Source organism: Hyperolius riggenbachi, chromosome 10 (genome assembly GCF_040937935.1).
Source record: "Hyperolius riggenbachi isolate aHypRig1 chromosome 10, aHypRig1.pri, whole genome shotgun sequence".
In the NCBI taxonomy this organism is placed as follows: Eukaryota; Metazoa; Chordata; class Amphibia; order Anura; family Hyperoliidae; genus Hyperolius; species Hyperolius riggenbachi.
Window position 1 is genome coordinate 222,406,565 of NC_090655.1, and position 23,632 is coordinate 222,430,196.

Consider the following 23,632-nt stretch of genomic DNA (forward strand, 5'->3'; position numbering starts at 1 on the left):
TACAAAAACGAAAGCTCAGGTTTTAGAATATCTGGGGCTACTGGGATATCAGCTATGAACCCCCCTAACGGAGTGGGCATGAGCAACCACTAGAATGAAGGACTAGTTTCTTAAGCCTGGTACACACTTTCAATTATGATTGGCCAATCACTGACCAATTACACCACCTATATGTAGTATGATTGCTTACCTACATAATCTGCTGATAATATCCAATATCTGTTGACTCTCATACTACATGGAGTTGGTAAGGTTGGTCAGTGATAGGCCAATCATAATTGAAAGTGTGTATCAGGCTTTATTCACTGGAAAGACTACATCCTATAGGTGTTATGCCGGGTCCACACCATGCAATTTTCCTTCAGATAGCCGGATCAAATCGATAATTTCCAACAGGTCCGATCTGATTTCAGATCCTTTTTCTGATCGATTTTCCAAAAACGTCTATAAAAAAGGGATCAGAAAAAAGATGGGTCCAATCGATGATTTACAACAGGTCCTATCTATCTGTCGGGAAATTGCATGGTGTGTACCAGGCATAACAACCAGTGCTGGTCGTAATGGAAAAATCTACGCTTACGGATCATTACGCGTAATTTTTACGCTATTACGCATTACGCAATTACGGTTACGGCGTAGGAAATTATCTACGGTTCATCACTGTAATTACGCGTTAACTTACGCAGTTACGCGTAAGGATACCGTAATGTAGGCGCTTACACTACGATGTTACGCGTAGTACCGTAATACCCATTAATGCATATTTTTTGACGCATACGGACGATGTGTATGCAATAGCCGTCAATGTGACAGCTATTGCGTACACATCATTCGTATGCGTCAAAACGTACGCTTATATACTGAAGGGCGGGAGAAGATACTATTGGTTGCTTAGGATGTTGACTGATTGGCTACTCTTAGAAAAGGGGAGTTTTTACGTTAGTAATTACGCGTAAGTCTTCATAAAATTTCGCATACCTAGCAATTACGGTAGACAGTGTAATTACGATACCACTTAACTCCTTACGCGTAAATAATTACGCGTAAGACCGTAAGTTACGCGTATCACTCACGCGTAATTTTACATTGAATTACGATGTGTAATTACGCTCATGCGTAATTTCGGCCCAGCACTGATAACAACTAGCTGGAAGCATCTGAGTCATTATCTGATCAAGTATGATACGTGTGAAAGTGGAGATTCCATTCTACAATGGGGGACAGTTTTATTTACATAGTTGTGCCTGTTTTGTTCCATCTTATATCTGCTTATGAATGTTACTTTCTCTTTGTGGTTATGATTGTCTCACAAGGATATATTCTCTACCTCAGGCTTATTAACTCCTTCCATAGAGTCCTCTTATAGCTATGTGATGGTTATATAACTGTCCTTTCTAATATAATGTGGTATATCTGTTTATATAATTTTCTATTCATTACCATACTTTCTGTGTACATGTCATGTCACAAATATAATGATTTGATGATCTGAAAACTACTAACATCAAGCGGGCCAATCATGACTGCTAAATCCACTGTTAGGGCCCTTTTCCACTAGAGCGATTGTGATTGCTGAATCGCAAAATCGCAAATCGCTAGTGATTTTTAAATCGCTAGAGTTGTTACTTTATCATAGAAATCACGAGAAGTATTTTCCACTACAGTGATTCGATTTGGAAATCGCTAATCGCAAATCGCAATCGCTTGCTGGAGCGATTTTTACAATGATAATGCAATGCAAATGAAAATCACAAATCGCAATCGCATAACAGAATTAATGAAAAATCGCAATCGCAATCGCTGGCGTTTGTGATTTGTGATTGCGATTGCTAGTGGAAAAGGGCCCTTATGGTTACTAATGCACTTATACTCAGAGTATGCTCATACTTAGTGCTTTTCTATTCCATATACTTATTCTTAATATATGCATCCTCTAACTAGACGCAGCTGAGTATTGTGAGGTCATCGGGTAATCCCAGCATCCTCTATGTATACCCAGCTGAGTATTGTGAGGTCATCAGGTAATCCCAGCATCCTCTATGTATACCCAGCTGAGTATTGTGAGGTCATCAGGTAATCCCAGCATCCTCTATGTATACCCATCTGAGTATTGTGAGGTCATCAGGTAATCCCAGCATCCTCTATGTATACCCATCTGAGTATTGTGAGGTCATCAAGTAATCCCAGCATCCTCTATGTATACCCAGCTGAGTATTGTGAGGTCATCAGGTAAACCCAGCACCCTCTATTTATACCCAGCTGAGTATTGTGACGTCATCAGGTGGGGGAAAAAAACAGCTGTAACTGATCAGTCAAGTTTTCATCTGGAAAGACAATTTACAGCATGTTCACTGATAGTCTATTCTGTACTGATTATATTTGTTTACTTCTCTTCATAATCACACTGATGTAACGCTTCCTGAGCGAGGTTCGTTGGCTTTTTCATATACAAAGACTTTGCTTACCTTTTCAATAAAACGATGAAAAAAATATATACATTATATATATATATATATATATATATATATATATATATATATATATATATATATATATATATATATACATACACACACACACCTCTATGATCTCTTTTTATAGCTATCGGACATTTGATAGTTACATATAACCGTCATTTCTGATATCATTTGGTTTATCTGCTTACATAACTTTCTCTCTGGCTACTATACTATATATACAAATTTAATTACCATAATTGCTGTATTGAAATCCTTATGACTATCATTGTTGTTTACATAATAAAAAAAACAATAATTACTAAACATTCCTTCCTTCGGTTGCGGTATCTGAGCTGCGATCAGCGGCAGAGGCGCCCCGCTCGGCTCGATGGTCTCTAGGCGAGTGTCTCGCTCCTCCAGCAGGGCTTCCTTATAAAGCCACAGCGCGGACCATGTTGAGAACAGACATAGCCTCCGCGCGCCGCTGTGCAAGATTTGTGCTTCTTTTCCCGTCTCCTCGCCGGTTTTCAGGCGATCAGCGACCCTCAAACCCGGGACTACCGGCTCCTCTCCATCTCCGGACTCCCCCCTGAACACCCGAACAGGAAACCCGTCGGAATGCCGCCGCTTTCATATTGAAATCTCCCGACCTCATGGGCGCCCCCTGGCGGTCACAGCGCTAGCGGCGGGGAGGCGGCTGTTCGGGGGCAGATTGCGGGGTGAAAGGGAGGCAGAGAGGGGAGATCGGTGCTGGGGGTGGAGGCGGGGTCTCTGGCAGACACGAGTAATGCTATTCGGGGCCTCCAGGGGGCGGTGAGGGTAAACTATGAGGAGTGAGATGTTACCGGAGAAGCACAGAGGCTGTCACGTGACCCCGGAGCTGCAGGGAGATGTCAGCACTGGAGGCTCAGATGCGGCTACGTCACAGAGAGGGTCGCCTGCAGGCACGTGCAGAGGGGAGTGGCTCTTGCACCCCCCTCACCCACATACCCTTTTTTAATGTACAACAATGGTGCCCCTTTGGCCGCGAGAAGCTCCGCCCCCTGTCGCGAGAAGCTCCGCCCCCGAGAAGCTCCGCCTCCATCCAGGACACTTCGGAGAGGCAGCCCTGTCAGAAATGTGGGAGCAGGTGAGATGATGGTCCATCACCCTGATAGCAAAAGCCACACTGATCTCTGCCCAATCACCCACACTGACCTCTTCATCACCCACAACGACCTCTCCCTCCTCCATCACCCACACTGACCTTTCCCTCATCTCCCCCCACTGACCTCTCCCTGCCCAGCACCGACACTGACCTCTCCCACCCCAGCACTGACATTGACCTCTCCTTTCCCCCAGCACCCACACTGATTTCTTCCACTCCCCACACACTGACCTCTCCCTGCCCCCCCACCCCCCTAACCTCTGCCTCCCACAATCACCTACACTGACCTCTCCCTCCTCCATCACCCACACTGACCTCTCCCTCCTCCATCACCCACACTGACCTCTCCCTGCCCCCACCCCCCACACTGACCTCTCCCTCCTCCATCACCCACACTGACCTCTCCCTCCTCCATCACCCACACTGACCTTTCCCTCCTCCATTACCCACACTGACCTTTCCCTTCCTCCACTCCCCACACTGACCTCTTTCTTCCCCCAGCACCCACACTGATCTCTCCCACCCCCCACACTGACCTCTCCCTCCCCAGCACCGACACTGACCTCTCCCTTCCCCCACCCCCACATTAACCTCTGCCTCCTACCATCACCCACACTGACCTCTTCCCTCCTCCATCACCCACACTGACCTTTCCCTTCCTCCACCTCCCCACACTGACCTCTCCCTCCCCAGCACCGACACTGACCTCTTCCTGCCCCCACCCCCCACACTAACCTCTGCCTCTTACCAGCACCTACACTAACCTCTCCCTCCTCCATCACCCACACTGACCTCTCCCTCCTCCATTACCCACACTGACCTTTCCCTTCCCCCACTCCCCACACTGACCTCTTTCTTCCCCCAGCACCCACACTGATCTCTCCCACCCCCCACACTGACCTCTCCCTCCCCAGCACCGACACTGACCTCTCCCTTCCCCCACATTAACCTCTGCCTCCTACCATCACCCATACTGACCTCTCCTTCCTCCATTACCCACACTGACCTTTCCCTTCCTCCACCTCCCCACACTGACCTCTCCCTCCCCAGCACCGACACTGATCTCTCCCACCCCCCACACTGACCTCTCCCTCCCCAGCACCGACACTGACCTCTCCCTTCCCCCACCCCCACATTAACCTCTACCTCCTACCATCACCCATACTGACCTCTCCCTCCTCCATTACCCACACTGACCTTTCCCTTCCTCCACCTCCCCACACTGACCTCTCCCTCCCCAGCACCGACACTGACCTCTCCCTTCCCCCACCCCCACACTAACCTTTGCCTCCTACCAGCACCTACACTGACCTCTCCCTCCTCCATCACCCACACTAACCTTTCCCTTCCCCCACATTGACCTCTCCCTTCCCCCAGCACCCACACTGATCTCTCCCACCCCCCACACTGACCTCTCCCCCCCCTCCCCCCACTAGCATCCACACTGACCTCTCCCTTCCCGCACCCCCTACACTAACCTCTCCCTCCGGCACCACATTAACCTCTCCCTCCCCCACACTAACCTCTGCCTCCCACCAGCACCCACACTGATCTCCCTTCCCCCACCCCCCACACTAACTTCTCCCTCCCTCCAGCACCCACACTGACCTCTCCCTCTCCTAGTACCTACACTGACCTCTCCCTCCCCATCACCCACACTGACCACTCCCTTCCCCCACACTAACCTTCCCCTCCCCTCAGAACCCACACTGACCTCTCCTATCCCAGTACCCACACAGATCTCTACCTCCTCCATCACCCACACTAACCTCTCCCTCCCCTGACACCCACACTTATCCCCCCCCCCCCCCCCAGCACCCATCCTGACCTTTCCCTTTTTTTAGCACCCACACAGTTCTCCCTCCTCCAGCACCAGTAGCATAGGAATCACCATATAAGCCATAGTTGCTGCTATAGGGCCCTTAGCCAAGTGCCCTATGGTCTTTTCCGGTGATGGGGGGGGTCTGCTGCGGGCCTAATGGAAACCAGTGGCGGTCCCCCTGAAGTGTGCAGCTGGCAAAGGGGGGACATTTTACCCTGAGCAGGCTGCACCGCTGTAATAGAAAATACAGCTCTAGCACTGCGACCGCTCGATTAGCTCTGCCCCACCTCTTTACCAGCCCACCTGGCTGTCATTCCTCCTTGCGGCTTCCCGTGTTGGGTGCCGCAGACGTGATACACCTGTCATGCTCCTGCTATTCACTGCTGGGATGCTGTGCTCTGCCCCATCGCCCTGGAAACAGTTGTGCAAGAGCCACATGTAACATTGCTGCAGTTTCCATATTGGCTAAAGTGCTTCATTTTCCATATGGGCTAAAGTGCTGCATTTTCTATATGGACTAAAGTGCTGCATTTTATATATGGTCTAAGATGCTGCATTTTCTATATGGGCTAACGTGCTGCATTTTATATAAGTGCTAACATGCTTCATTTTCTATATGGGCTAACATGCTCATTTTATGCGTGGGCTAACCTTATTTTCTACTGTATATGGGCTAATGTGCTTCATTTTCTGTATGGTCTAACATGCTGAATTTTATATATGGCCTGCATTTTTTGTATGGGCTAATATGCTGCAATTCATAATTTAAAAAAATACATATATCCAGGCACATCGCCTCTAGTTAGGACATGAAATAAGTTATTAAAGAAAGGGAGGTGCTGAAGGGGGTGTGGCTAGAAGTAAAAATCTATTAACCCTTCGCACTCTCGCATGCAAATGTTCAAACAAATGCATTCACAGATTCACTCATCCAGGCACAACGGTTATCCCTACAGCTAAGTTAAAAGCCGGCGTCTTAGTTCACAGAAGAATGCATTCTTATGCTTAGTCACCTATACTGCGCAGAAGTACCCAGGTAAACATAGGTGTCCTAACTCTGGCCCTGTAACATGCATAGTGCAGACATGCAAACACATTCATTGCATCAAACCTATCAATGGATTAGGAGCACACATCCTGACGTCCTCTCCTGGGACAGACAGTGCATCTTACCAATCGCACAAGGGAGCTAACGTAATGTATCCATGTGCACCATGCACATACACCAGCATAAGCTGTGTGCATGCTGACAAACACATACAGGGGATGGAGGGAGTGCACTGAATTAGACCCTAGCCACAGGGGTCAGTAACAAGAAAAAAAATACATATATCCAGGCACATCGCCTCTAGTTAGGACATGAAATAAGTTATTAAAGAAAGGGAGATGCTGAAGGGGGTGTGGCTAGAAGTAAAAATCTATTAACCCTTCGCACTCTCGCATGCAAATGTTCAAACAAATGCATTCACAGATTCACTCATCCAGTCACACTTGTTATCCCTTCAGCTAAGTTAAAAGTTAAATAACTTATTTAATGTCCTAACTAGAGGCGATGTGCCTGGATATATGTACAGATATGTATCTGTCCCAGGAGAGGACGTCAGGATGTGTGCTCCTAATCCATTGATAGGTTTGATGCAATGAATGTGTTTGCATGTCTGCACTATGCATGTTACAGGGCCAGAGTTAGGACACCTATGTTTATCTGAGTACTTCTGCGCAGTATAGGTGACTAAGCATAAGAATGCATTCTTCTGTGAACTAAGACCCCGGCTTTTAACTTAGCTGTAGGGATAACAGTTGTGCCTGGATGAGTGAATCTGTGAATGCATTTGTTTGAACATTTGCATGCGAGAGTGCGAAGGGTTAATAGATTTTTGCAATTCATAATTAGGCGGCATTCTCTTTATGGACTAACATGCTTATTTTCTATATGGGCTAACATGCTGCATTTTATATACTGTATGGACCGCATTTTCTATATGGTCTAATGTGCTGCAATCTTAATATGTGCTAATGTGCAGCATTTTATACAGTATATGGACTGCATTTTCTATATGGGCTAATATGCTTGTGATTAGACACAAATGAGGGGGAATTAAACAGGCGAATCTCTCTAAATACATACAGGGTGCTTTTTCTGTTTTCCTTCTTTCCTGTGCTCCACTTTAAGCATAAGCAATGCACCTCAAATGTAAACCAATAGTCTCTATAGTGTAAAGCCCTAAAGGGAGTTTATTAAAATTAAGATTGAACACTCACATGCTGATAACCTTTAAAATATATGCTGAGTTTGAACGGGCTCAACCCCGATGGTGGTCCGTCTGGCTGTCTCTCAGCAGCGCCGTACCGCCAGGCTCAGACACCATGCGCCATGCTGTCTTCCCAAACCCAAATATCTACATTTTTTCCTGTGACCTCCAATTTTTTCCTGCGCGCTGCATTTTTGTAAAAAGCTCTTTTCTATGCACTTTTTCAGAGCGGTTTTGTAATTTACTCCCTGACGCAAGTCAGGAAGTGAACCCTTTGACCCGGGAAAAATAAATACAATGTATTTATTCTTAAAAACACGAACACAATCGCTGCACAAAGCGATTTTGTGAGCGTTTTGCATTTTTGCTATACCTTCCATTATAGTGGTACAGGCACCGCTTTGATGAGCGGATCGGAAACAAACCGCTCAGCTGTGAACTCTCTCACAGGGAATCATTGCACGAGCATTCTTAGGGCGATTTTGAAAATCGTCTGCGATTGAAAAAAGGCAAAAACGCCCTTAGTGTGAACGAGCTCTTAAAGTGTCACACTCCCAAAAGCAAGAAAATGCTCCAATACTGAGAGCAGCTTTCACTGATGGTAGCAAAGTGGTTAAAGGTAACCCAAAACCAAGTAAGGAAATGGGTCTTCTATAAGCCCCCTGTAGCCGTCCTGTGCCTTCGCCGGTCCTCAACAATCCTCCGTTCCCCTGCCTTGGCTTAGTTTTGGTCTTAGCTTCAGTTTTGCCGACTAGAAGTTTGCAGGCTGGCCACGCGTATCCTTGCTTGCTTTACTGTCCACAATAGCGTCCAGGATACGTGTGGGGCCAGGTATTTGCTCACAGTGTAATGATATACAGGTAGTCCCCAAATTATGAACGCCTGACATACAAACAACCAGCCGATATGAACGACCCGCCGATCCCGTCACGTGACGTCGGGAACTCCCCTTGTGCCTCTGCCGACCGCGCTGTGAGCCGGAAAACAAAGCAGATGTAATCTACTAACTACTTTAACGTCTACAATTGTAAGTGCAATAATTTTTTAGAATAAAACTTTTAGCAACAGTATTACGCTATGCCTAGCCTCTCTTTGGAGGTATCCATCTAAGCTTATAAAGGAAGGAAGTGTCGGGGGATACAGCGGTGACCTTAAAAAGAGTAACTGTTAGCCCCAAAAATCAAATTTAAATCTCTATTGCAATGTTTTAATTACTTTGTAAGGGAGCCAAAAAGGCACTGCAGAAGTTAAAAAGCAATCTAATTTTTTTACTGTGTAGCCTTTTCCCCAAGCTCCTAAGGAGGACGCAAAGCCGCATAACAGATACTGCTGAGCATGCAGAGCATGCCCATGTCTGCCCGACCCCCTCTCCCCCCCAGGACCAGGTGCCGATATATTCTCACCCCAAACAGCTGACACGGAGAGAGAGCGGGAGCGGAGTACATCTACACACTTCCAGCGCCGCCACCGCAGAGCAGCCGCCGCCGAGTCACATGTGAGAGATTCACGAGCAGGAGAGAGATGCACGGCGGCGGCTTCTCTGCGGTGGCGGCGCTGGAAGTGTGTAGATGTACTCCGCTCCCGCTTTCTCTCCGTGTCAGCTGTTTGGGGTGAGAATATATCGGCACCTGGTCCTGGGGGGGAGAGGGGGGTCGGGCAGACATGGGCATGCTCTGCATGCTCAGCAGTATCTGTTATGCGGCTTTGCGTCCTCCTTAGGAGCTTGGGGAAAAGGCTACACAGTAAAAAAATTAGATTGCTTTTTAACTTCTGCAGTGCCTTTTTGGCTCCCTTACAAAGTAATTAAAACATTGCAATAGAGATTTAAATTTGATTTTTGGGGCTAACAGTTACTCTTTAAAGACACAGCCAGATCGAGTTGGTCGGGGGTGACTAGGGAATAACCCCAAGGCGCAAGTGACCATTATATTGGTCTATATAGAGGGTGAGTCGTTTCCCACTAGGGTGTGGTGGTGGTGATATTATCCAAGCCTGTGGAATATAAAGTGAACCTGGTTGAACAATAAGGACTATGTAGCGCTGAAATTATACTGATAACTACTTTGTGATTTTTGAAATAATAGAGCGCACTGCCTGTTGATAATTGGACTGTGGACTTAATTACAGAGTGCGCGGTGTTATCTAGAGAAAGATGTACTCACCTCCGCGCTGGAGTCCATTGCTGGGCGACATTTCTCTCTGCTTACAGCTCACTCTAACGCCCGGCATTTCCTCCTGCATGACGCATGTAATTACGCATCATGCAGGAGGAAATGCCGGGCGCTAGAGTGAGCTGTAGCAGAGAGGAGTGTTGCCCGGCGATGGACTCCGGCATGGAGGTGAGTAGATTACACTACTGTACCCTATGGGAGCACAGGACAGGGGGAAGCAGGAGGAAGGGGACACGGAAAACTCACAGAGAGACACGAGGCACAGAGGGCATGCAGAAAGCACAGGGGTACGTGAAGGAGACACAGGGGGGCAAGAAGGAGGGCCGGGGGGCATGCAGCAAGCACAGGGGGGCATGCAGCAGATACAGGGGGACATGAAGGAGGCACATGGCAACATAAAAAAGAGACACAGGGGGACATGCAGCAGGCACAGGGTGACATGAAGGAGGCACAGGGGGGCATGAAGGAGGCAGAGAGGGGCACGAGCAGGCACAGGAGGACAAGAAGGAGGCACAGGAGGACAAGAAGGAGGCACGGGGGACACAAAGGAGTAGTGGGGGGGCATAATAATGTAAAGGGGGACACAAAGGAGGCAGAAGCAGAAGAGGAGAAGAAGGAGGCATGGGGGGCATAATAATGTAAGGGGACACAGAAAGGCACAGGGGGGCACAAGGTGGTACAAATGGCGATAGAGAGAAGGCAAATAGAGAGACACAGTGGAAGCAGAGGGGGACACTGGAGGCAAAGGAAGGTGTAGAGGAGGCATAGGGGGGCACAGATGGCACAGAGAGAGACACTGGAGGCAAAGGAGGGTGCATAGGGGGCACAGAGAAGGTACAGGGGACATAGGTGGAACAGCTTTCCAACTTAAGAATGGATTCACAGTCCATATCTTGTTTGTTAACCGGGTACTACCTGTATACTATATTTACAGGCTGGTAAATACAGTCGGCGAAGCCAGAACTAATCCACAAGGGAGGAACGGAGGATCGTTGAGGAGCGGTGCAGGCACAGGACGGCCACAGGGGGCTGGTAGAAACCCCAGGTGAGTGAAACTCATTTCCTTTTCTTGGCTTTAGGTACACTTTAAAGGGGGCTCCCGAATTCCACCCACAGCGAGCCTTCCGCACAGCACCCCCCCCCCACCCCGCCCCGCCCTGATGTTCATACTCCTTGTCTTGCCTTGCCTCCCCTCGGTGCCCTCACAATGGTCATATAAAACAAGTGTTGCCATTATGATCTTCACACCCTTAACAAGTGTAGCCACAAAACACCTGATCTGAGGTATAGTCCCCTGTATGAGAGGAAGGGAAGGTTAGTAGTTTGGGGCCCTCAACACCTCTGTGCCCCCCCCCCCCCCCCCCCGGAAGCGCAGTGGCTGCTTCCCTCTAGTTATGCCCCTGTACCTGATTCAATATGTGAGAGACCCCATTTCTCAAGAGGCTCCAGTAAAAGTGCCTCACTCTCAAAAAGCTAACAGCGTTTATTCACCAGTACACTTAGTTCCAGAATCCATGTACTGGCACCCAGTCACCAATCTCAAAAGTCTCATTAAGCTTGTTGCCCTACAAAAGCCAGAGATGGATTTCCTTCAGTTATAAACCTTTCTGTATAGTCAAACAACGTTTGAATCCCCATAGATCTGAAGGATGCCCGTTTGCGTCTTTCAATGCAGCATCACTTGCCAACCTTCCTGCGTTTTGCAATTACCAAATATGCACGTTCACTTCAGGGCACTTCCCTTCGGCTTCTCCAATTCTCTTCAAGATCCACGGTGTATGGGGAAGCAAATTTTGACGCAATCTAAAATGTAGTTTCTCTCTGTGAAGAAACGCGGAAGAGCCGCCACTATAAGTCAGCAGGAGGTGGCTCTTTCCGCGCATGGCATGGCGGAACGCGGAAAAACCGCCGCGTCTGACGCGGCGGTTAGCGCGCATAGGCCTGTTGCGAACAGTCTGACCCAGCGCGGGGAGGCCACCGCCGGTGCTGATGGCGGTGCGACCAACCCCGCGCACAGGTCAGCGAGCACATTGCAAGACAGTACTGGTGTGGCTGGGACTGATAGTCCACCAAGGTTCAGAATGACGCGAGTGCGTGCAGAGAGGCAGAACTTATATGGCAGTCAGCTGACAACCCTGCTTTGTTTCATTGGTCCAGCACTTAGGGAGGGGCTGGAGAGTGTTTTAGTATATATACTGCTGGCTGTTCAGTTGCTGGTTGTCTGGCGTTGCGATCACTACGTGGTAGCACTCAGACCTGAGTCAGATCCTAAAGTGTGCCGGGACCAGCTGGAACTGTTATCCTACACTTAGCTAGATTCTGTTGATAGTCTAAAGTACTAGTTTGATTGTGATTATATGTTATGACCTTTTGCTTGCCTGACTATTCTTCTGAACTCTGATCCTGTACCTTGCTATTCTGATACTCCGTTGCCGAACCCCGGCTCGCCCTAAGACTCCGCATCTGCCTCCTGATTCTGTACCTCGATATTTCTGATACCCTGTTGCCGAACCCTGCTTGTTTATTAGACCCCGCATCTGCCTTCTGAATCTGTACTGTATCTGTCTGTGTGGTTACGACCTGGTTTGTCCGACCTCGAGAACCGACCTTACTGTTAGAGGCGGTTCCCAGTCCTGGTAGTGACACTCCCTCCTGAGTGTCACTCTCGGTTTGTCCTTCCTACTCTCAGCCTGACTCCTCCCCCCCGGGAGAGTTCAGGTTTCCGGAAGGAATTTGTGCAGTACTCCTTACTGCTATGAGGCCTAGTCCTCTAAGTATTACGGTTGCACCAAACACTCCTATTCTACTCAGGTGTCCAGAGGTTAGCTTATATATCTGATTATCGGTGATACTGCAGATCATCAATAATCTGGTATATATCTGTATTCCCAGTGATACTGCAGATCACCGGTAATCAGATCCTCTCTGTGTTACACCGATCGTTACAGAACGCCAGACCAAAAAACAATATGGACGCACACGCACTGATCATCTGGGTGCACTTGCCACTTCGGTGGATAACATCAACCAAGTGCTGGGTACTCACCAAGCGTTAATTGATGCCCTATCAGGGTCTGTATAAACCCTCCAGACATCAGTGGATGAGGTGCGATCCCCTCCTAGCGTTGACATACGTATGCCCGTACCCAAAAGATTTTCTGGCCATAGATCTGACTTTCGAAATTTTAGGAGTAGAGTGTTGTCTTATTTTGAATTGAGACCCCGATCGTCGGGGGACCGAGACCCAAAAAGTTACATTTATTAAAACCTTGTTATCTGGTGTTGCAGAACTTTTAAGAACCCAATAGCAGTTAGGTTCTGAACACGTGGTACATGTACCCCCCCCCCCCCTCCCCGGGTGTACAGTATAAGAATTTGTGAGTTGTGAAAGGAAGTGGATTAGCCGGCACTTGCTGTGAACTGTCATTTATTTCAAAAGGTGGTAACATATCACATCATATTCATAGGTGCGTAGAAGCGCATGCCTAGCGCGAAACGGCCGTAAGGCTCATCTGTGCCCAGCACCCACCACCACCGCACAGCCTTCCATATGGTATGTTTACCTCCATTGCACCTATGAATATGATGTGATATGTTACCACCTTTTGAAATAAATGACAGTTCACAGCAAGTGCCGGCTAATCCACTTCCTTTCACAACCTGCATCTTATGAACATTCCCAGCCTGAGCACGCTGTTTGTACCTAAGGGAGGAAGGCTTGCCACCCTGCCATTTCCCCACATGCCACGCAGAAAGAGCTGTAGTGCCGACTCCTCCTCTTGTTTTTCTATCTGAGCCCCTTCCTATATAAGAATTTGTGAGGCTTAAAAATGATAATATACAAATACATCTGAACAAGTATTAATAGTGAATTAAAAATCATCAAGCAATGCCAGAAACAGTCTTAGACTGGGAGAATGATAGAAAAGTATTATTTCACAATTATGGAGTACTCCTAGTAAATATATCTTTTTTTTCACCTAATTGTTCCGGTGCTGAAAACCAAAAATATAAGTAATATTGGAGATGTTCCTGAATGCACAGTTTTAACAAATGTTTAGTATTAACTATGCGGCAGAAAAAAAAAAGAAAAAGGGAAAGCAGCCCCCAATGTAAACAGTGTTTTCCCCTTTTTCACAATATATGCAGCCATGTGTTGCCAGATACTAGAATGAGGTAGCTATACACCGCACAATACCAGAATACAGCAGCCATTCATTACAATTGAGCAGCTTTGTTTGCCAGTCCCCAGACACCAAAATTAACTAGCCATGTGCCCCCAGGTCAGAATGAAGGAACTATGTGCCCCAGATGCAGTATTTAGGTATCCACATACCCACCTGATACCACATCTAAGTAGCCGAGTTCGGTAGTCACGTGCCTTAGAAGTAAGAAGTCATTTGCCCCTTGAGAATGAAGTTCTTCCAGTCATTGCAAAGTAAACAGCAGGCGGAGTGTGCTGGACTTGTTCAGTCCTGTGTTTGAGCCTCCCAATATTTCCAGCTGTAATGAGATGACACAACATAATTATTTCCCATTGGCATGTTGGAATCAATGTTACATGCTTGCAGCATTGCCATGGTGCAGTGACTGGACAGGAGAAGGATGAATGTGCTGGCAGGGCAGGGCAGGTGCTTGAAAGTGGACCAATCAAATTCCACCTTCATGAGATTGGATTGGCCCATTTTCAAGCTGCATACATTTACAATTGATTCACACTTTGCATAAGCCTACATCAACTAGCAATTATTGCACCTCATTTACCATCCCTAGTCTACATTGTAGACTATTTCCAGCTATGTGCTTCATTAGGACCCACACCTTAATTTTTAACCTGAACCCATACTTAAGTCGAAACACTGTTCCCCCTCTGTCCCCTGTACCCCCTTTAACCGCAGTGTCCCCCTCTGTGCCACCTACTGCATGTCGAGGTGCACAACATGGAGTCGCATATAAGCATGGTGGTGGTGAAAGGAAATGGATTTTGGCTGACAGGTAACACCATCGCATGTCAAATGTGACGTGTGTGGCGTTCACAAACGCTTCCATCCAGCTGCATGTAATTGCAACCAAATGGCACTTGTATCCAGCAGCCTGGAGGCTGAACTGTGCGACAAATGAGAACTTCAGCCGCCTGTGAAAAACAGGCCTAATAAGGGTGCATACACACATCCAATTTCACCAAACTCGCCAGCTTCCATCCCCCTCCCTCAGGGGCGTAACTAAGAGCCCCCGGGCCCCCCTGCAGAAATTGTGAGCGGGCCCCCCTCCCCCCAGGGCCCGCTCGTGGCTGTTTTGGGGGGCTGGAGGGGGTCGCACCATGAGGGGAAAGCTATGGCCACACTCGCCTCCCTCACCTCGGGCTTTCCCCTCTGTGCTCCCCTCCAGCTTCTAGCTATACAAGTGCAGCGAGCAGAGCGGCGGGCAGCGGCAGGCAAACATACCTTCCGTGCGTCCGGACGCTTCTCACTCTAGTGACTGACATGACTTCCTGTTTTATACAGGAAGTCACGTCAGTCACTAGAGCGAGAAGTGTCCGCGCTGGAACGCACGGAAGGTATGTTTGCCTGCCGCTGCACTTGTATAGCTAGAAGCTGGAGGGGAGCACAGAGGGGAAAGCCCGAGGTGAGGGAGGGGGGGACCTTCCCCCCTCCCCGCCAAGTGTGGCCATAGCTTTCCCTTCATGGTGCGACCCCTTCAGCCCCCCAAAACGGCACGAGCGGGCCCCAGGGGGGGGGGGTATGCTGCATCCCTTATTGTTACGCCCATGCCCTCCCTGTTTCTCATCTTCTCTTGGGCTCTGGTATTCTTTAAACAGAATATCCCCAGCCAGAGGCGTCCCAGCCACCCGGCAAGGACAAACGGTGGCCTGGAGCGCCGGGTGGGGAGGGGCACTGCCGCGGGTGGGGGACGAGGGGAAGTGCCCACCTTCCCCCGCCAGACTGTACGACCCCTGCGGTGAACTGGCTGCGGCGTCTACTAGACTCCGCACCAGTTCATCCCCACAGCCCGCAGCTCACTGTTACAGCCTGCATAGTCTTCCAGCAGGCAGAGCAGGGCTTCAGGAAGATGGCGTCTGAAGCCCTGTACTGGAGACTATTTGTGTCTCCAGTACAGGGCTTCGGACGCCATCTTCTTGTAGCCCTGCTCTGCCCATCAGCGCGGAACTTTCGGAGGCTGGCTGCGCTGCTGCAGGAAGATTGTCGGGGGTGCTTCGCCCAGGGAGAGGAGTCTTCTACAGGTGAGTAAATGCTTTTCTTTTTACAGGCAATTATACATTTTTTAGTGAAACGCTGCCCGCATTAGGATAATTTTCTGGTGAACCATGGCCACATAGGATTAATTTCTGGTGAACGCTGGCCACAGAACATTATTTTCTGGTGAACCCTGGCCACATTACGAATATTTTATGGTGAACCCTGGCCACATTACGATTATTTTCTGGTGAACGCTGGCCACATTACGATTATTTTCTGGTGAACGCTGGCCACATTACGATTATTTTCTGGTGAACGCTGGCCACATTACGATTATTTTCTGGTGAACGCTGGCCACATTACGATTATTTTCTAGTGAACGCTGACCACATTACGATTATTTTCTGGTGAACGCTGACCACATTACGATTATTTTCTGGTGAACGCTGACCACATTACGATTATTTTCTGGTGAACGCTGACCACATTACGATTATTTTCTGGTGAACGCTGACCACATTACGATTATTTTCTGGTGAACGCTGACCACATTACGATTATTTTCTGGTGAACGCTGACCACGGACGATTATTTTCTGGTGAACGCTGGCCACGGACGATTATTTTCTGGTGAACGCTGGCCACGGACGATTATTTTCTGGTGAACGCTGGCCGCAGAACATTATTTTCTGATGAACGCTGGCCGCATTACGATTATTTTCTGGTGAACGCTGACCACATTACGATTATTTTCTGGTGAACGCTGGCCACAGACGATTATTTTCTGGTGAACGCTGGCCACGGACGATTATTTTCTGGTGAACGCTGGCCACGGACGATTATTTTCTGGTGAACGCTGGCCACTGACGATTATTTTCTGGTGAACGCTGGCCACGGACGATTATTTTCTGGTGAACGCTGGCCACGGACGATTATTTTCTGGTGAACGCTGGCCACGGACGATTATTTTCTGGTGAACGCTGGCCACGGACGATTATTTTCTGGTGAACGCTGGCAACGGACGATTATTTTATGGTGAAGGCTGCCCACATTACGATTTTTTTTATGGTGAATCATTGTGCCGTTACAATTATTTTATGGTGAATCATTGCTGCGTTATGATTATTTTATGGTGAAAGATTTGGGGGGGAGGGGCGCCACAGGTTTTCTCGCCTGGAGTGACAAGAATGGCTAGAGACGCCCCTGTCCCCAGCATATCACTCCTTGCTAAGAAGAATTGCTGATATCTTATGGCTCAGCAGCTATACAAATGGGATCGGAGGGCTGCTTTGTGGTACAGCTGAACCAGCATTGATAACTGAGGAACAGGGAAAATAAAAGCCCAGTAGAGATGGAGGTGAGCTCAGAGTTAGATAGCCCTCCTATAAGCTGAAGTGGACTGTGTTATCAGTGTAAGGATAGACCAGCAGAATAAGAAGTCCCCAGTAACACAGCATAAAAGTATTGTACACCTAATTGCAGAAACAAATAAAAAGCTTTGCTTCCCATTTACACAGACAGGCAATATACTGTATGGCGCTATGCCTAGTATATAGCATCGATTACAGTATACTGTAGTACGCAATGTTATTGTAGACATTACATATAGCCAGGAGAGCGCGATGCACAACTCTACGTCACCAGCGCGAGGCATCTACAGCAGCAGCGGGACCGGACAATGACCTCCGCGGACACAGCACGCTCGAGCGATTGCCAGCCGGAGGAGGTGGAGGAGTGTCCGCTCTGCACAGCTGAGGAGGAAGAGAGTCCGCTGTCTGGAGGCATCACACTGAGCAGCCAGGATCCAGGAGCCCGTATGTAAGCCGGCAACATTGAGTGCGGAGCTCCCTCTTGTGGCCGGTACTGTAAAATGTCCATTGCACTTGTGTGTGGAGCTCCCCCGTGTGGCCGCTATAGAATGTCTTGATGTAAATAGATGCGGTTAGGAGCCAGTTCTATGGGAGGGCTGTGAGAACCTGTGTTTGTATATTAGAGATGGGAAGTTCGGATCTTTTCAATGATCCAGATGATTCGAATCGGATCATTGAAAAGATCCGGATCTTTGATCCGAATCTCGGATCATTTTACAAGGGAAGCATTCGGGGGGTGAAATGACTAGCAGGACAGGAGAAGAACAAACAAAAGTTTGCTTTCCTAAAACAGAAAGAATTTGCGATAATTCAGGTTGGAGTGAGCTCGAGATGTCTCCCAGGCACCACTGCTGAATATATGCAAATTAACCATTGTACCCTTAGAAGCTAAACACACCTCCTCCAGAACCGCTGGAATGCAATGATGTGTCAGCTTGTTAATATGTACAGAGCCATAATAATCCAACATGCATACAGACTGTTTCAGATTGTTTGATCCTCATCAGTGCATGGCATGGATTAATTTGGCTCTATGGAGTAGGGCTTGTAAATCCGAGAGGCACAGACTAACCAGCAAGCTCATGGTGACCCAGAACTCATTGGGGTGTGTAAGGGACTACAATGGTCCTAAAAGGAGGAGAAGGGGAGGGGGGTGGACACACAGAGAAGGGGAGAAGATGGACAGAGGGCAGGGAGTGGACAGAGAAGGGAGGAGGGACGAGCAGAGAGCAGAAATGTTTGCACTTAATACCCACATGCTGCAATCATTATGCTTTACATATATTTCACCTACATGTTCATCTGTATACCTTGAATGGAAACGTCGCACAGTGAAGGAAAGCATTCCCAGAAGATAAGTACAGCTGTTTAGAGCGAGTGCAAGAGGATCATATTGCCCTGCAATTACAGTGCCTGCAAAGTTACTGAGCTGTGCTGAGCCAAAAGCTTCCCATGTGTTCACTGTGCACAACTACGGAACAGACGGCCTATAACGAGCAGCACATTTCAGCCAGTATGTGTGCTCTACACATATCTGGCAGTGGCACCCATGTCCCCTCGACCTGTCCCTGCAAGGCTGCCTCCCCTAAGTCCCCTCCAACAGAGCGATCCATCTCTGCTCTGCTTCCAGGACCCCGCTGCCCGCTGAGAGGGGGCGTTTCGCTCCTGGCCCCGCCCCTTTTGCGATCCAAATCACTCATTTTGATGATTCGGATGATTCGACTCACAAAATAGATTCGGAGATCCGGACAACACTAGTGTATATTGGTGGTCTGGGGAATCCCGTAGTTAGGCAGCGGCTCCTGGAAGGCAGGGCTTGTGCTACCATAGAGGCAAAGGAGGCAGCTGCCCCAGGGCCCCAGAGCTTGTAGGGGCCCCCAGTAGCTACAAGAGGAATTTTTTTTCAAATCGGCCTTATAGTTCTTGAGAAAATCGATTTTAAAGTTTCAAAGGAAAAAAAAATACACATTTAAAAGCCCTGCCGACTTTAATGATTAATAGCAAATCCACCTTAAATGCTAGAAATCCTAAATTTGCAGGATCTGTTAAGGACATCATTAGGATTAAGAGGAAAAAACAATTTTTCAAAAAGACCTTATAGTTTTTGAGAAAATCGATTGTAAAGTTTCGGAGGAAAAAAGTATACTTTAAAATGCGGTAAATGTCACTTTTAGTAGCTAACCTAGCGGTAGTGTAATTTTACATGCATCAAATGAAAGCGCAATAAATTTCCTGACGGGGTTTCCAGGGGGTCTATACGCAGCCGCAGCGCTTTGGCCAGGGATCGCTATACAGCCGCACTATAGCTGTATGAAGATCCCTGGCATTTTTTCCTATTTTCCCAATTTTTTTTTTATGTTTTAGAGTGTGGGATTTAAAAAAAATAATTATGTGGGGTCCCCCCTCCTGAAACTTTTTAACCCCTTGTCCCCTATGCAGGCTGGGATAGCCAGAATGTGGAGCTCCGACCGATTGGGACTTCACACCCTGACTATACCAGCTGCAAAAAATGTCCCCAAATGCCGATTTTTGTTCCGTGGTATATGTTGGGGGGGGCCCCCAGGTTTATTTTGCCCTGGGGCCCCATTGTTTCTTAAACCGGCCCTGGTCATATTGGAGCTGGAGAGGTAGTAATGATGCTATAAGGGTGACTAGCACCAGGCAGCGTAGGCCAGCATAGTGTAAGCTACCGTAACTGTAAGCCATGCAGCCAGGCTTTCTAAGCTTTTTGAAAGCCATATTTTTTCCCCTTCAAAGGATCGTTACCTCGCCGCGGTGAAGGGGCCTGCGTATCTCAATGAAGCGATGAGCTATAGCGTGTAGGGCCACCCAAGGCGTGCAGGTCATTGCTGAGAGATCAGACTAAATTCGATCCGCGGGTGTTAAAGCCCAGGCACAAAATGAGGGACAGAGTGGGGCCTCAATTCCCTCCCACACTTACAATAAATGTAGGTTTACAAATGAAGGACACCTAGATGCCACCATGAACCCCCCCCCCCCAGGGAGGGAGGGGTCGCCCCCCGCCTCCCCATGGGGCAGGTGGAGGCGGGGAAGGGCCCCTTGTCCATGGGTTGGACAAGGGCTTTGGGGGGAAGAGGGGGAGGCTTGGCCACCCCTCCCCTCCGGAGCCCCCCCCATACCATGGACCATGCGGGCTGGTATAGCTCAGGGTCGGTCGGGGCTCCGCATTCTGGCTATCCCAGCCTGCATGGGGGACAAGGGGTTACTGAGGCTCGGGAAGGGTGACCCCATGTCGTTACACAGTAGGGCAGCGCTTCCCACATTGATGAGATTTAGATTAAATCAGGGATACCCAGGTACATAGGTCTTAAAATACAAGTCATATTGGAGCGGGAGAGGTAGTAATGATGCTATAAGGGTGACTAGCACCAGGCAGCGTAGGCCAGCATAGTGTAGTGTTAGGACCCAGCCTTAAAAGAGCCTACCGTAGCTGTAAGCCATGCAGCCAGGCTTTCTAAGCTTTTTGAAAGCCATATTTTTTCCCCTTCAAAGGATCGTTACCTCGCCGCGGTGAAGGGGCCTGCGTATCTCAATGAAGTGATGAGCTATAGCGTGTAGGGCCACCCAAGGCGTGCAGGTCATTGCTGAGAGATCAGACTAAATTCGATCCGCGGGTGTTAAAGCCCAGGCACAAAATGAGGGACAGAGTGGGGCCTCAATTCCCTCCCACACTAACAATAAATGTAGGTTTACAAATGAAGGACGCCTAGATGCCACCATGAAACCCCCCCCCCCCCAGGGAGGGAGGGGTCGCACCCCGCCTCCCCATGGGGCAGGTGGAGGCGGGGAAGGGCCCCTTGTCCATGCGTTGGACAAGGGCTCCGGGGGGAAGAGGGGGAGGCTTCGCCGCCCCTCCCCTCCGGAGCCCCCCCCCATACCATGGACCATGCGGGTTGGTATAGCTCAGGCTCGGTCAGGGCTCCGCATTCTGGCTATCCCAGCCTGCATGGGGGACAAGGGGTTACTGAGGCACGGGAAGGGGGACCCCATCTCGTTACACAGTCTGACAGTAGTAGGGCAGCGCTTCCCACATTGATGAGATTTAGATTAGATCAGGGATACCCTAGTACATAGGTCTTAAAATACAAGTCATATTGGAGCGGGAAAGGTAGTAATGATGCTATAAGGGTGACTAGCACCAGGCAGCGTAGGCCAGCATAGTGTAGTGTTAGGACCCAGCCTTAAAAGAGCCTACCGTAGCTGTAAGCCATGCAGCCAGGCTTTCTAAGCTTTTTGAAAGCCATATTTTTTCCCCTTTAAAGGATCGTTACCTCGCCGCGGTGAAAGGGCCTGCGTGTCTCAATAAAGCGATGAGCTATAGCGTGTAGGGCCACCCAAGGCGTGCAGGTCATTGCTGAGAGATCAGACTAAATGCGATCCGCGGGTGTTAAAGCCCAGGCACAAAATGAGGGACAGAGTGGGGCCTCAATTCCCTCCCACACTTACAATAAATGTAGGTTTACAAATGAAGGATGCCTAGATGCCACCATTAACCCCCCCCAGGGAGGGAGGGGTCGCCCCCCGCCTCCCCATGGGGCAGGTGGAGGCGGGGAAGGGCCTCTTGTCCATGGGTTGGACAAGGGCTCCGGGGGGAAGAGGGGGAGGCTTGGCCGCCCCTCCCCTCTGGAGCCCCCCCCATACTATGGACTATGCGGGCTGGTATAGCTCAGGGTCGGTCGGGGCTCTGCATTCTGGCTATCCCAGCCTGCATGGGGGACAAGGGGTTACTGAGGCACGGGAAGGGGGACCCCATCTCGTTACACAGTCTGACAGTAGTAGGGCAGCGCTTCCCACATTGATGAGATTTAGATAAGATCAGGGATACCCTAGTACATAGGTCTTAAAATACAAGTCATATTGGAGCGGGAGAGGTAGTAATGATGCTATAAGGGTGACTAGCACCACCAGGCAGCGTAGGCCAGCATAGTGTAGTGTTAGGACCCAGCCTTAAAAGAGCCTACCGTAGCTGTAAGCCATGCAGCCAGGCTTTCTAAGCTTTTTGAAAGCCATATTTTTTCCCCTTCAAAGGATCGTTACCTCGCCGCGGTGAAGGGGCCTGCGTATCTCAATGAAGCGATGAGCTATAGCGTGTAGGGCCACCCAAGGCGTGCAGGTCATTGCTGAGAGATCAGACTAAATTCGATCCGCGGGTGTTAAAGCCCAGGCACAAAATGAGGGACAGAGTGGGACCTCAATTCCCTCCCACACTTAGAATAAATGTGGGTTTACAAATGAAGGACGCCTAGATGCCACCATGAACCCCCCCCCCCCCCAGGGAGGGAGGGGTCGCCCCCCGCCTCCCCATGGGGCAGGTGAAGGCGGAGAAGGGCCCCTTGTCCATGGGTTGGACAAGGGCTCCGGGGGGAAGAGGGGGAGGCTTGGCCGCCCCTCCCCTCCGGAGCCCCCCCCATACCATGGACCATGCGGGCTGGTATAGCTCAGGGTCGGTCGGGGCTCCGCATTCTGGCTATCCAAGCCTGCATGGGGGACAAGGGGTTACTGAGGCACGGGAAGGGGGACCCCATCTCGTTACACAGTCTGACAGTAGTAGGGCAGCGCTTCCCACATTGATGAGATTTAGATTAGATCAGGGATACCCTAGTACATAGGTCTTAAAATACAAGTCAAATTGGAGCGGGAGAGGTAGTAATGATGCTATAAAGGTGACTAGCACCAGGCAGCGTAGGCCAGCATAGTGTTGTGCTAGGACCCAGCCTTAAAAGAGCCTACCGTAGCTGTAAGCCATGCAGCCAGGCTTTTTAAGCTTTTGAAAGCCATATTTTTTCCCCTTCAAAGGATCGTTACCTCGCCGCGGTGAAGGGGCCTGCGTGTCTCAATGAAGCGATGAGCTATAGCGTGTAGGGCCACCCAAGGCGTGCAGGTCATTGCTGAGAGATCAGACTAAATTCGATCCGCGGGTGTTAAAGCCCAGGCACAAAATGAGGGACAGAGTGGGACCTCAATTCCCTCCCACACTTAGAATAAATGTGGGTTTACAAATGAAGGACGCCTAGATGCCACCATGAACCCCCCCCCAGGGAGGGAGGGGTCGCCCCCCGCCTCCCCATGGGGCAGGTGGAGGCGGGGAAGGGCCCCTTGTCCATGGGTTGGACAAGGGCTCCGGGGGAAAGAGGGGGAGGCTTGGCCGCCCCTCCCCTCCGGAGCCCCCCCCATACCATGGACCATGCGGGCTG